Below are 12,354 nucleotides of genomic sequence, written 5' to 3' on the forward strand. Positions count from 1 at the left end.
GCTATTTATCTACTTGCACTCTGATGTGCTTTCGAACTGCTAGGTTGGCAGGAGCAGGGACCAAGCAACGGGAGCTCACCCCATCACAGGGATTCGAACCGCTGACCTTCTGATCAGCAAGCCCTAGGCTCTGTGGTTTAACCCACAGCGCCACCTGGGTCTCTTACAAAAACACAAACACCTACATTCCAATACCATACAATGCTAATATTCATATCTTCAGAATTGGTTCTTGACCATTTATAACTTATTACATCAATCATAAAGTAAAATTATGTATTCCGGTTTCTTAGCCCTCTATTCTCAACAGAAGAGGCTAAGTTAAATAATAATCATGGTTCTTAAACTTCCCCATTCTATCTCTCCCTTAAACTCAAACCGAATAAACAAAGGCGTACTGTACTATAAAACAGGACATAGACTTCTTATATTCTGACTTTCTTTGTCATAATGTCATCCTTTTGTACTGCATCGTTGTTGTCATTTTTCGTTATCAAACAAGAGTTATTCTGTTGCAAAGGCAATAGAATAATATAATATAAATTCAAAATGAAATGAGGAAGTCCCTCCTGCAGAATATGAGTAAATCATTCAATGGTTTGTTATCTTTGTGGCCGGCACTTCCCACACAAATGCCCATAGCTGTGGCTAAAAACATTATGATAGCTTGTTCATTAACAACAACAACAACAACAACAACAACAACAACATATTTATACCCCACCCATCTGGCTAGATTTCCCCAGCCACACTGGGGAATATTAAAAACATAATAAAACATCAGACATTAAAAACCTCCCTAAACAGGGCTGCCTTCAGATGTCTTCTAAAAGTCAGATAGTTGTTTATTTCCTTGACATCTGATGGGAGGGCATTCCACAAGGCGGGCACCACTACTGAGAAGGCCCTCTGCCTGGTTCCCTGTAACTTGGCTTCTCAGAGGGAGGGAACTGCCGGAAGGTCCTCAGAGCTGGACCTCAGTGTCTGGGCTGAATGATGGGGGTGGAGACGCTCCTTCAGGTACACTGGGCGGAGGCCATTTAGGGCTTTAAAGGTCAGCACCAACACTTTGAATTGTGCTCAGAAACATACTGGGAGCCAAGGTAGGTCTTTCAAGATCGGTGTTATGTGGTCTCGGCGGCCGCTCCCAATCACCAGTCTAGCTGCCGCATTCTGGATTAGTTGTAGTTTCCGGGTCACCTTCAAAGGTAGCCCCACATAGAGCGCATTGCAGTAGTCCAAGCTGGAGATAACCAGAGCATGCACCACTCTGGCGAGACAGTCCGCGGGCAGGTAGGGTCTCAGCCTACATACCAGATGGAGCTGGTAGTCAGCTGCCCTGAACACAGAATTGACCTGCGCCCCCATGGACAGCTGTGAGTCCAAAATGACTCCCAGGCTTCTCACCTGGTCCTTCAGGGGCACAGTTACCCCATTCAGGACCAGGGACCTGCATGCCCCCTGCCCCCCCCCAAAAGAGTACTTCTGTCTTGTCAGGATTCAACCTCTGTTACCGTGGCAGACATAGGAAGCGGGGCTGGGGGTGATCACCTTCCACCCCTGAGGCAGCTTCCTTAGTTTGCTGCATGGAATGGCCTTTGCGCAAGTGTTCTGTGAATTCATGGTCTGTAGGAGAGCAAGTTGGATTGCGGCTGCTGGTCACACACACCGACAACTGTGTGAGAAAGGGGTCCTATTGACTGGCCAGGGGCTCACAGTGGGGAGGAGGACCTTTCCATGCTTTAAGCTGCACATGAATGGAACCCCTTTCTCATTAAGACTGAATGGGTGGTTGCTGGAGCTGTGTTCGGTTTGGGGGTCTGGTTTGCAGGTGCAAAATTTTGCTCCCACCTCACACACTGAATGGGGTGGGGGGCTCTGTGTGAAACCCTCTGATAGGGGTTCTGATTTGAATCAGCACAAGTGAAGGAGGGGTTAACGCCCCCCATGATTTCACCACCTCCCCCCAGCTGCTTTTATTTAGCCCTATGGTGGGAAAAATACAGGAACGCAGAGCTGAGATTGAGAGTGCATCTAAAGGGTGTTTTATTTGCAAATGAGTCTTCTGAGATAATGTAAATGGTTCTTTGGCAACCAGGTTCTTTTGCATATTGGCTTTCCCCTCAGGAAAGGGTAAATCTGAATTAAATCAGGGTTGTGGAGATACAGACTGGTATTTTGATTCCAATGATGTTATGCCACTGCTCTAAAAGTATTCCACGCACAAAGAGCTTCTGCCTACAATTAGAAGTGTAGGGGGGAGAATTTCTATGCAGTTTGCATTTAAAGGTGAATCTATCTAATTAACACTTCCTGGAACAACTGAGTCAAAATACAGTCCCAAATTTCCCATTGCAATTCTCCAACCAAGTATAATGTGTACAAAAACACGTGCACTAGGTAGAGTTTGCTTAAAAGCTGTTATTATTGATTTCATTTATGAATAGCTTCCCACGAGGCAACCCGAAGCGATTTGCAATATGATAACATGTTTAAAGAATATACAAAACAAATTTTAAGAAGCAATTATAGATACAAAAACAGTTTGAAACAACAACAGAACTTACATAAAACCAATTCAAATCCAAGGTAGATGCAAATGGGAATTAGTGAAGGTAATGTACAAAAAATGCATTACATTAGGGAAAATTCCTTGCAAAGATATGCATATTGCACAAAAAATATTTACATTAGGAGAAATTTGCAATGAAATTCTGATACATTTTCACAAGGACTTAAAAGAATAAATTCACAAACTGATGTGGAAATGTGCACCGAAGGTTAAAAAAACTAGAAACTGAGAGAAACCAGTTTTGCTCATCCCTGCCTACAACAAAAACCCACAAAAAATTCACCAGACTTTTTAAGTGAGAATTACTACACATTTTTGCATGCAATTTTGTCTAATACATTTTTTTGCCCTACTTTAGTGCATTTCTGTATGTTATTTTCACCAAAACCTATTTGTTCTCATGTACACTTTACCACAACATGTGGTATATGTTGCTTCGCTGCAGAAGTGCGTTGCGAGATTAGGAGAAATGTGAATTTCAAAGGGTGGCTGCGTTACAGTACTTGTACTGTTTCAAAACCGAATGATACATGTTTTCCTTTAAATGCAAACTGAACCAAACTTCTTCACCATCCCTATCTCAGACTGTCAATCATGATGACTGGGGGCGACAGAAGTTGGAGTCCAATGACGTCTGAGGGGGGGGTTCTCCCGCCCCCCAGCCTTTGTAGTAACAAATATCTTTCTTGGCTGTATCTTTTTTTGAGGGGGCATACTTGTAGTCTGAAATGAGGGGAGGGAGTAGGAGTCATGTGCCCCCCCCCCAGTTTCTAAATGCATTGTGGTGGTTCTTTATTAATTTTACATACTGCTCGTATACCAGAATGGCTTCCATGTGGTTTGCAACTCTAAAACAATATTTAATGTTCAAAACAACTTGTTGGAAGCCATTCTGGGGAGGCCCGACTAGATAGGCGGGCTATAAGTAATAAATTTATTATTGTTGTTGTTGTTGTTGTTGTTGTTGTTGTTTAACGGCTTGTTTTCCCTCTGCCGAACTTCGGCTAGCTCAGCCAAATTTAGCCCCACTAAGTTCCAACAGAGTTTGGAACTTGTGTACTTTATGCAGTCTTAAACTTACGCTGGCTTGTCCTACACCAGCTACTTGTGTGTTAAGATTGCTCCCTAAGACACTGTAAGTGTTCTTGCTTAATAGGTGGAACAGAACAGGGAAACCCAGAAAGATAATAGGACAGTAAGAACTGCAGTAAAAAGCCTGTCAACTTGTTAATGCAGACATTTCAGCCATTAGAATTAAAGCGTCTTATTTCAGACTTTCGTAGCAGTCTGGGTGTCATGGACTATGGGTTTTGTACCTGACATGGAAGCACCTGCTATCGAAGTCTGCTAGATCTCAGTGAAAGTTGCTTTCTGGAAAGGCTCCAATCCTATGCACACTTTGTTTTGGGTGAATTTGCAGTGAATGGGATTTGCTATACATGTGCTGAGGGTTGCAGCCTAAATAAGAATTCCTAGCACAGTAATAATGATCCCTGCTATATGCATGGTTGTGTTAAGAATGATATGAATTTTGTATCCAGATTGTGACTCTGTTGCTTTGCCGAGGGAAGAGTTGAGCAGCCACTGTAATGAAAAATTGCATCAAGTCCTTTTCTAGGTTTCTCCCACCTCTTTGTCTTTGCAATTGGGGTAATAAACGCCGACTGTTTAAATGGCTACGATAGACACACCTAGTTTTACAACAGCTGCGTGTGATCCGTAGGAACCGACACTGAACAAACATTGAAAATTGCAGGCTTTTCCACTGCAAACTGCTTGACTTTAAAGAGGGTTAAAATGCAGTGGAATGAATAACATATTCCCCATCACGCTGCAGCTGTCTTCAAAGGGATGCACAATGCAATTCATTTGCATTGTAAACAAGCTGCAGAATCTTGTGCTTTGTGACACAAATATCTTGAAGAGATGCGGGTAACAATTGCAGCTGAGTATATCTCCACTAAAGTTCACCTACCTGCACCGTTTCAAAAATAAAAAATAAAAAATTGCTCCCCTGGGTTTTGAGAGAGAGTGTCTAGTGGCAAAACATAGAGGGCTTAATAAGCTCATTCAGACTCTGGCTTCCCCCCCTCCCATTCGAATTGGCTCAAAGGGGAGTGGCTTCCCTTTGATCAGCTCGACTTCATAGGCTGAAGGATCTCGTGGGCTGGATTTTCCCTTAAACTGCCTCTGTGGAACAAGCTCAAGATCTCTGAGCTAAAGAAGCACTTAGCTAGAAGCCGTTTCCCAGTTTCTGAAGAGACCCTGTGTGCTCAATTGCCTTTTCCTGAGCACTGGCATGGGCATTTAACTTAACACTGAAGGAGAGTACTTGGCTATTCTTTCTAAAAGGAGAAAACACACACCAGAAGGACAATGGCCCGCCTTCCTGCCTCGGGGCAAAAGGTTAGTAAACTTCAAAGTTCTACAGTACCTGTATATGTCGAATGTCCGTGTTGATACTCTCAACTTGTTGCCAAGCTGTCATGGAGCTGGTGACAGCCCAAGGCAGTCGGGGCTTCAGCTTCCTGCCTGCTAAGGAGGGAGAAGGATGACTTTATATAGGCTATTTTTTTATTTTTGCAGAACAGGAGGGGTTCCTTGCAATATAAACGATGGCAGGGATCTGGTTGTTAAAGGATTAAAAATGGAAGTTTCCTCTGGAAGGCTGTCTGTCGCCTTCAGTTTTGGCATGTACAATTTAAAATGACTTTTCTTGCTGGGTTTCACTTTGCTTTTGATTTGGCTTCGCTTCCAACGTGCTGAGCACCCCAGAAGTTTGGAAGGGGAACGATCAACTCCTTTGCAAGGGACTGGCCTCTTAAAAGATTATGTAATGGGCTTATTAGAAGCTATGTAGTGCCCGAATGTATAGATCCGAAACTTCTGTATATTTCAGATGGCAAATGGGCAAAGATGGATAGCTCTTAATGAAATAAACTTTTCTGATAAACCCTCAAAGATATTTGCTAGGCAAAGAGAGCCAGTACTTCTCTCTATCTCTCCTCCTCTTGTCACTAGAGTGGGCAGCCACAGTACAATGTTTGATGGTCGTTCTTAACCAGCAGTCATTTTATTGTAACCACAACTTGCTCCTGCGAAGAAGAAAATGTGCAAACTTGTGTTGAGTCCTCAGGTCCAAGTGCTAGCAGCTTCAAGCTCTGAATGGATGGAGAGGTTATATGGCTATGTACTACCTCTTGGGAATCCCAAGGAGAGGAGCCCTCTCCCACCCTGGTCCCCTGGTTGCAGGATCCTCTTAGGCTACTGGATACTGGACCAAAAGGGACTTTGGTCTGATCCTGCAGGGCTTTTCTTATGTCCTTAAGTGCATGGAGCAGAAGGTCCAAAGGCCTGGAAGGGGAAGAATCTGGCATCAGAGAGAGAGAGAGAGAGAGAGAGAGAGAGAGCCTAGTGGTCTTCTTGGCGAGAGCCGTTGTTGTTGTTTACAAATCTCTTCCCTTGAGGCATCCCGAAGCAATTTAAAATGATAGCTATGTATAAAGAGATCAATATCAACATATACAAAACAGCTGCATCTAAAAGGATTGCATATGTAAAGACAATATATTAAAACGACAGCAGTGCATACATAAAATCAATTCAAAGACAGATGCCAACTGGGAAGAAGATGCTGATGGGATCTTGACAGGTGCCAAAAAGACCATAGAGATATGCATTGGGAGGGAGTTCCACAGGATAGGCGCTGCCAGACTGAAAGCATGATTCCGACACTGCGCAGAATGGACCTCCTGATAGGGTGGTATCTGCAGGACACTCTAGTAGTTAGAGACCTGGGTTCAGGTCCTCACCCAGTCATGAAGCACATTCAGTCACCTTGGAGACTTCAGCCTCACCTGCTTCACGGTTGACAACAGGGTAAAAGAGGCGAACATGGAGAAACTACCCCTTGCATCTTGTTGGTATAAAGACTGGCTATTGATGCAGATGAAACTGTCAAGGCTGAGCGACGGCGCTAGATCTTAGATCTATATAAACAGGCAATGGCAGGGGGTTGGCCATCTAGGATTACCTGGGTGATTCAGGTCTGTGGTGCTAGTGACCTGGCTTAAACGGCCTCGGGTTTCTTCCACCACAGTGATGTAGGCGTCATGAAATGGTGTCTTCCTTGAAAGTCTCCCAGGTGTGAGCACATCAGTGTTGACACTATGAGATACGTAGGTGTGTTTTCAAACCTGCTATGGACACGCTAAGGATTCTTTTCTGCCAGTTGCTGTCTGTCCATGCATCTGACTTGCCAGCAGACCCGGTTCATTAGTGCAATTCTTGGGAGCAAAGCCTGAGACTGACTCCTGTGTAAAACTGGTGTGTGTGTGAGGGGGGGGAGGGAGGGAGATAATGTGCACACACATCTGCTTATACAAAAAAAAGAGAGGGATTAGTTTTGTAATTATTTGGAAAGTGAGCATAGAATCATAGAGTTGGAAGAGACCACAAGGGCCATCTAGTCCAACCCCCTGCCAAGCAGGAAACACCATCAAAGCATTCTTGACATATGCCTGTCAAGCCTCTGCTTAAAGACCTCCAAAGAAGGAGACTCCACCACACTAGCACATTTACCTCAGGAAGAGTTCCATGAATGGCCAGTTCTAGCATAAACACTTCAAGTGCATTTGATCAAGGGCAGTTGGTGCAAAAGGGTAGCATCCTATTAGTGAGGATGTAGTGATTACAAACATGGGCATTTGAAGCAATAAAAGAGGGGTGGGGAACCAATGCGGTTTTAGCTTTTATCATCTCTTCATCAGGGGAAAAATAGATGCAAACAGCTTTCTCATGGGATCCCTCTAGGAGTTCCACACTGAGCATCAAACATGTGGGAATTGAGCCAGAGTTAATTGAATCTGCAGAGAGTTAGCTAAGATAACAGGGAATCTTTTATTTTATTTTTTAAAGAAATTCTCAGAACATAATCCCTTAAGCATTTTTGTCTCCTCTGGTGCCTCCCAAGTTGCACAGAGAGCAATGCGCTTATTAAATTACTTGCATGCCATTCCTTTAATAGAACGTTTGAAAAAAAAGGGGGGGAGTCTAAGTGTCAGCCTCACTTTTATCTCTTGTTTATTGCTGGAGCGGAGTGAACCTGGAATTTCTCTGGATAACAAGGGGAAAACCCAAGTCTGCCCAGGTAACCTAGGGGAGTTTTAGGCCACTAAGACTTTCTCCAGGCTTGCTTGGCAGGAAATCTCTGAAGAGGAGCTTCCCAGGTCTGAACTTGGACCTTTCTGTTTGCTAGCCATCTATCTGTTTTACCACTGAACTCCAAACCCCCAGCCAGTAAGCCAAAAAGGCCTTGTTACCTACTACACATGTAATTGTTGCTCTTCTAGGTGGGAATCGTGCTGTTAATGGATTCCAGTCTGGTTTTTTTTTTATCTGTTCCTGCTCACTAGGGCCTAGGGTAGCACCAGTCCAGGTTTTGCATAAAGCCGAGGAACTCTAGACCTGGGAGCAGTTGCAAAGACAGATTTCGAATGGGTCCTTCTCATGTCTGATGTTAGAATTTGTTCTCAAGTAAGGTGTTTTGGTCACCATTCTTCATGTAAAGATTACATATTTCATAGAATCATACAGTTGGAAGGGACCTTGGAGGTCTTCTAGTCCAAGCCTCTGCAATGTAGGAATCTCACCTAAAGCATCCATGACAGATGGCCATCCAACCTCTACTTAAAAAAAACCTCCAAGGAAGGAGAGTCCATCACCTTGTGTGGGAGGCCATTCCATTGTTGAATAACTCTTAGCGTCAGAAAGTTTTTTCTGACATTTGGTCAGAATCTCCTTTCTTGTAACTTGAAGCCATTGGTACAGTCCTATCCTCTAGAGCAGGCATCCCCAACCTGCGGCCCTCCAGATGTTTCGGCCTACAACTCCCAGGATCCCTAGCTTACAGGACCAGTGGTCAGGGATGATGGGAATTGTAGTCCAAAACATCTGGAGGGCTGAAGGTTGGGGATGCCTGCTCTAGAGCATGAAAAAACGACAGCACAACTTTACAGGACCACTGGTCCTGCTAGCTAGGGATGATGGGAGTTGTAGTCCAAAAACAGCTGGAGACCCAAGATATACCTCTGCAAATAGTCTGCACCATTTGTAACAACAACAACAACAACAACAACAACAACAACAACAACAGCAACAACAACGCTTACTGGTACTTCTTTTGCTCAGCATGAGAGTTTGAGTATGAAGAGGCATATTTCAAACTCGATGGTTCTGAGGGAATGTTGGTTTTGCAGACCCTTGGATTAAGAAAATATGTTGTGAAATAAATGTATGAAACTTGAATTTGTGCCCTTGAGAGCAGCGACATTTATTTATTGATTTTAGGGATTTATACTCTCCTTCAACATGTTCTCAGGGTGGCTTACAAAAACATTAAAATAAAAAAATTGCAATATAAGTCCATTCATGCTGATGAATGCACAGAAGAGGAATCACAAAACATTGCCCAGCCATGCACAGAGCTGGTGGTTAATTAGATAGATAGATAATGTTACGGTTAAGACATTGTGCTGTGCTAGCATGTTTCAATTTTGAATTTTTTTAGCCCCCACCTTAAGCTTAGAACATCTGCCTTCTCTCTGTCTCATCTGTCTTACTCGTTGAATATAGTTTTTGAACTGGATTTCAGTGAAACTACCGGTAATCTATTTTGACTCTTTTCCCCAGGATCAGTTGAAGCCATATAACATGACGAGCAGTTGTAAACTAAAGTTAACAAACCTTAAGGTAAAGGGACCCCTGGCCGTTAGGTCCAGTCGTGATCGACTCTGGGGTTGCGGCGCTCATCTCGCGTTATTGGTCGAGGGAGCCAGCATACAGCTTCCAGGTCATGTGGCCAGCATGACAAAGCTGCTTCTGGAGAACCAGAGCAGCACATGGAAACGCCGTTTACCTTCCCACTGGAGTGGTACCTATTTATCTACTTGCACTTTGACGTGCTTTCGAACTGCTAGGTTGGCAGGAGCAGAGACCGAGCAACGGGAGCTCACCCCGTTGCGGGGATTCGAACCACCAACCTTCTGATTGGCAAACCCTAGGCTCTGTAGTTTAACCCACAGTGCCACCTGCGTCCCAACTTATCCTAAAAAACCCCAGAATAGGTGTAGCTGCTAATGCAGAAGAACCTGTCTTTGCAAAACGCTGATATAGCACAGTGTCCCTTTGGCTTCTGGGGTGGGTGGGTTCAAGGGTTTGTGAGGTCCACAAGGAATGTCCTTCACTAGTGAGTGACCCAGCAGCGTTTCCTCCTCTTTCTACTGTCCTGTATGTGACAGGATTTGCCACTGGGTATACGCTTGACAGCCAACCCTAGTTCCTGGTTCCCCTATGAGGAACGGTTGCAGTATTTGACAGGTAACATGATAGACGTTTATACAATTATGTATGGCATGGAGGAAATGGATAGGGGGCGCGGGTGGCACTGTGGTCTAAACCACTGAGCCTCTTGGGCTTGCCGATCGGAAGGTCGGCGGTTTGAATCTCCACGATGGAGTGAGCTCCTGTTGCTCTGTCCCAGTTCCTGCCAACCTAGCAGTTCGAAAGCACACCAGTGCAAGTAGATAAATAGGTACTGCTGTGGCAGGAAGGTAAACAGTGTTTCCGTGTGCTCTGGCACTCGGCACGGTGTCCCATTGCGCCAGAAGCCGTTTAGTCATACTGGCCACATGACCTGGAAAGCTGTCTGTGGACAAACGCTGTCTCCCTTGGCCTGAAAGCGAGAAGAGCGCCACAACTCCATAGTCCACTTTGACTGGACTTAACCATCCAGGGGTCCTTTACCTTTTTACCTTTTACTGAGTTCTTCCCTTTTGTCCCATATGCCTCTGTAGTTGTGCTTGCATTTGAGCGTCTCCTTCTTAGAACTTCTTAAAATGCTCTCAAATGTTTGGTCAGTAGGGAGTCTAGAAAATTGCCCTGAGTCTAGAAAATTGCCCTGAGACTGTCCTGTTTGAGGAAGGAGACTGTTGCTCACACAAGGACCCTGGAAAGTAGGCATTCAGGTTGCAGCATTTCCATCTGGCTGCATGCACACAACACCTTTAAAGCACATTCACAGCACATCCGCCCCCAAACGATTTGGCCTGTAGTTTATTAGGGGTTGCTTGGAATTGCAGCTCTCTGAGGGGTAAACAACAGCAACCAGACTCCTTTGAGGGAATGAATGTGCTTCAAATGTGCTTTAAAGGTATTGTGCATACAAAGCCCAAGTCCAGGCTGTTCAGATCCAACAACAGTTAATAGAACAACAAATACACGTGACAAAGAAAGGTGACTGCAACCAACCGACGGGATTTGTGGAGACATACACCGAGAAAGATGTAAATAATCAAGACCAGGCAATCTGTGAGAGTCCGCAGCTAAGCTCAGAGCTTGCTGAATCCTGAGATTTAATTTCTGGGAAAGCTGTGTCTTAATATTTGGAGAGACCAGTTCCTGCAGCCAGGCGCGGACAAAGGCATCATGATACGATGCATGCACCGTACGTGGCGAGGGCGCGCATGCGCTGTACATACCGGTTTGCTGGCGCTCGAGTGCCATACGGACAGTGCCGGGATCCTCTGCTCGCAGCTGCAGCCGCATGTAGAGGATCCTCTACATGCGGCTGTGGCGGCAACAGAGGGATCCCACCGCTGTCCGTACGGCGCTCGAGCAGCACTGGCAGCAAACCGCTATGTGCAGCGCATGTGCAGCATCATTACTTACAGTGCATGCGTGCGGCGACGCACATGCGCTGTACATAGCGGTTTGCTGCCAGCGCCAGAATCCTCTGCTCACGGCTGCAGCCGCGAAGGGAGGATCCTCCACATGAGGCTGCGGCGGCGCAATGGCTGCTCGCCCCACCGCGGCAGGGCACCTTTTTGTCACCCCAGCAGACCTGGCACCAGGAGTGCACCGCCCCCCCCCATTGTGACGCCACTGCCTGCAGCAGCAGCAGAAGAAGAATAAGATAATGGATTCTGCTTAACTGGGCTGAAGGTGACTGACTTTGAACAGAGAACAGATGGCTGAGGTCATTCTGAGAAAGGCACTTGACAATCCTGAGATACCATCAGGAGCTTGAACCACCTTCTTTTACAATCGGTTGTCAACACTCGCTAGTGTCGATATTCTTTTATATACATATTTGCTGACGAGTTGAGGTGGGTAGGCAGAAAGTGTTAACTTTTTGCTGAAATGATCCCCGGACCTTAACCTGGGAAGGAAGTTGGCGTCTTTCAAGCTCCCCGTTTTATCAGTGCTTGGCTTGCAAAACTGGATTGTAACTCTTTGTGTATTTATGTGTATCTCTTCAAGCAAAATCCCAGTTTAATGTATATGAATGATCTCAGTTGTCTCACCCAGTAAAGAAACGAAAATATGTGGCCAAGAATTGTGACTGAGCTACAGCTGGCCACAGGTGGATCAGAATTCAAAACCCCAACCTGATCCATATCTCATTAGGAGGCAGGAGCGCAATGTGTGAATGAATTTTTCTGGCTTTCTTGTAGCAAGAAGTTTGCACCAGGACTTAAGGCTATCGCATTCCCTTCCTGGGGGACTCCAGTAAGCAGCACCCTGTACTTTAAGCAGGGTGGATAAAAATCAATGATTTTAGTAATAATAATAATAATATTTTGATGTAGATTGGATTTTCTTTTGTTTAAATCGGATTTTTAAAATAAAATTATTTTGGAAGAAACATCTTTCTAAAGATAGTTTTCTGTTTAAGTTACATTATAGTCCAAAGGCTATTAATCAGAAAATACGGATTTGTTTTA

General features: G+C 44.8%; 1 protein-coding gene across 2 annotated transcripts in view; it reads left to right on the forward strand.

Annotated features, from left to right (window-relative positions):
- The window catches only part of PLD1 (phospholipase D1), a 141,048-nt gene that overhangs the window by 17,085 nt on the left and 111,609 nt on the right, over positions 1-12,354 (forward strand). Inside the window, exon 1 of one of the 2 annotated variants that reach the window (XM_035134147.2) lies at positions 1,342-4,978. The exons of the other annotated variant lie outside the window; for it this stretch is intronic. The gene's annotated coding sequence lies outside the window, so the exon portion shown is untranslated. Of the gene's footprint in view, positions 1-1,341; positions 4,979-12,354 lie in introns of those variants that run through there. 2 annotated transcript variants of the gene reach the window in all.

Source organism: Zootoca vivipara, chromosome 5 (genome assembly GCF_963506605.1).
Source record: "Zootoca vivipara chromosome 5, rZooViv1.1, whole genome shotgun sequence".
Lineage (NCBI taxonomy): Eukaryota > Metazoa > Chordata > Lepidosauria > Squamata > Lacertidae > Zootoca > Zootoca vivipara.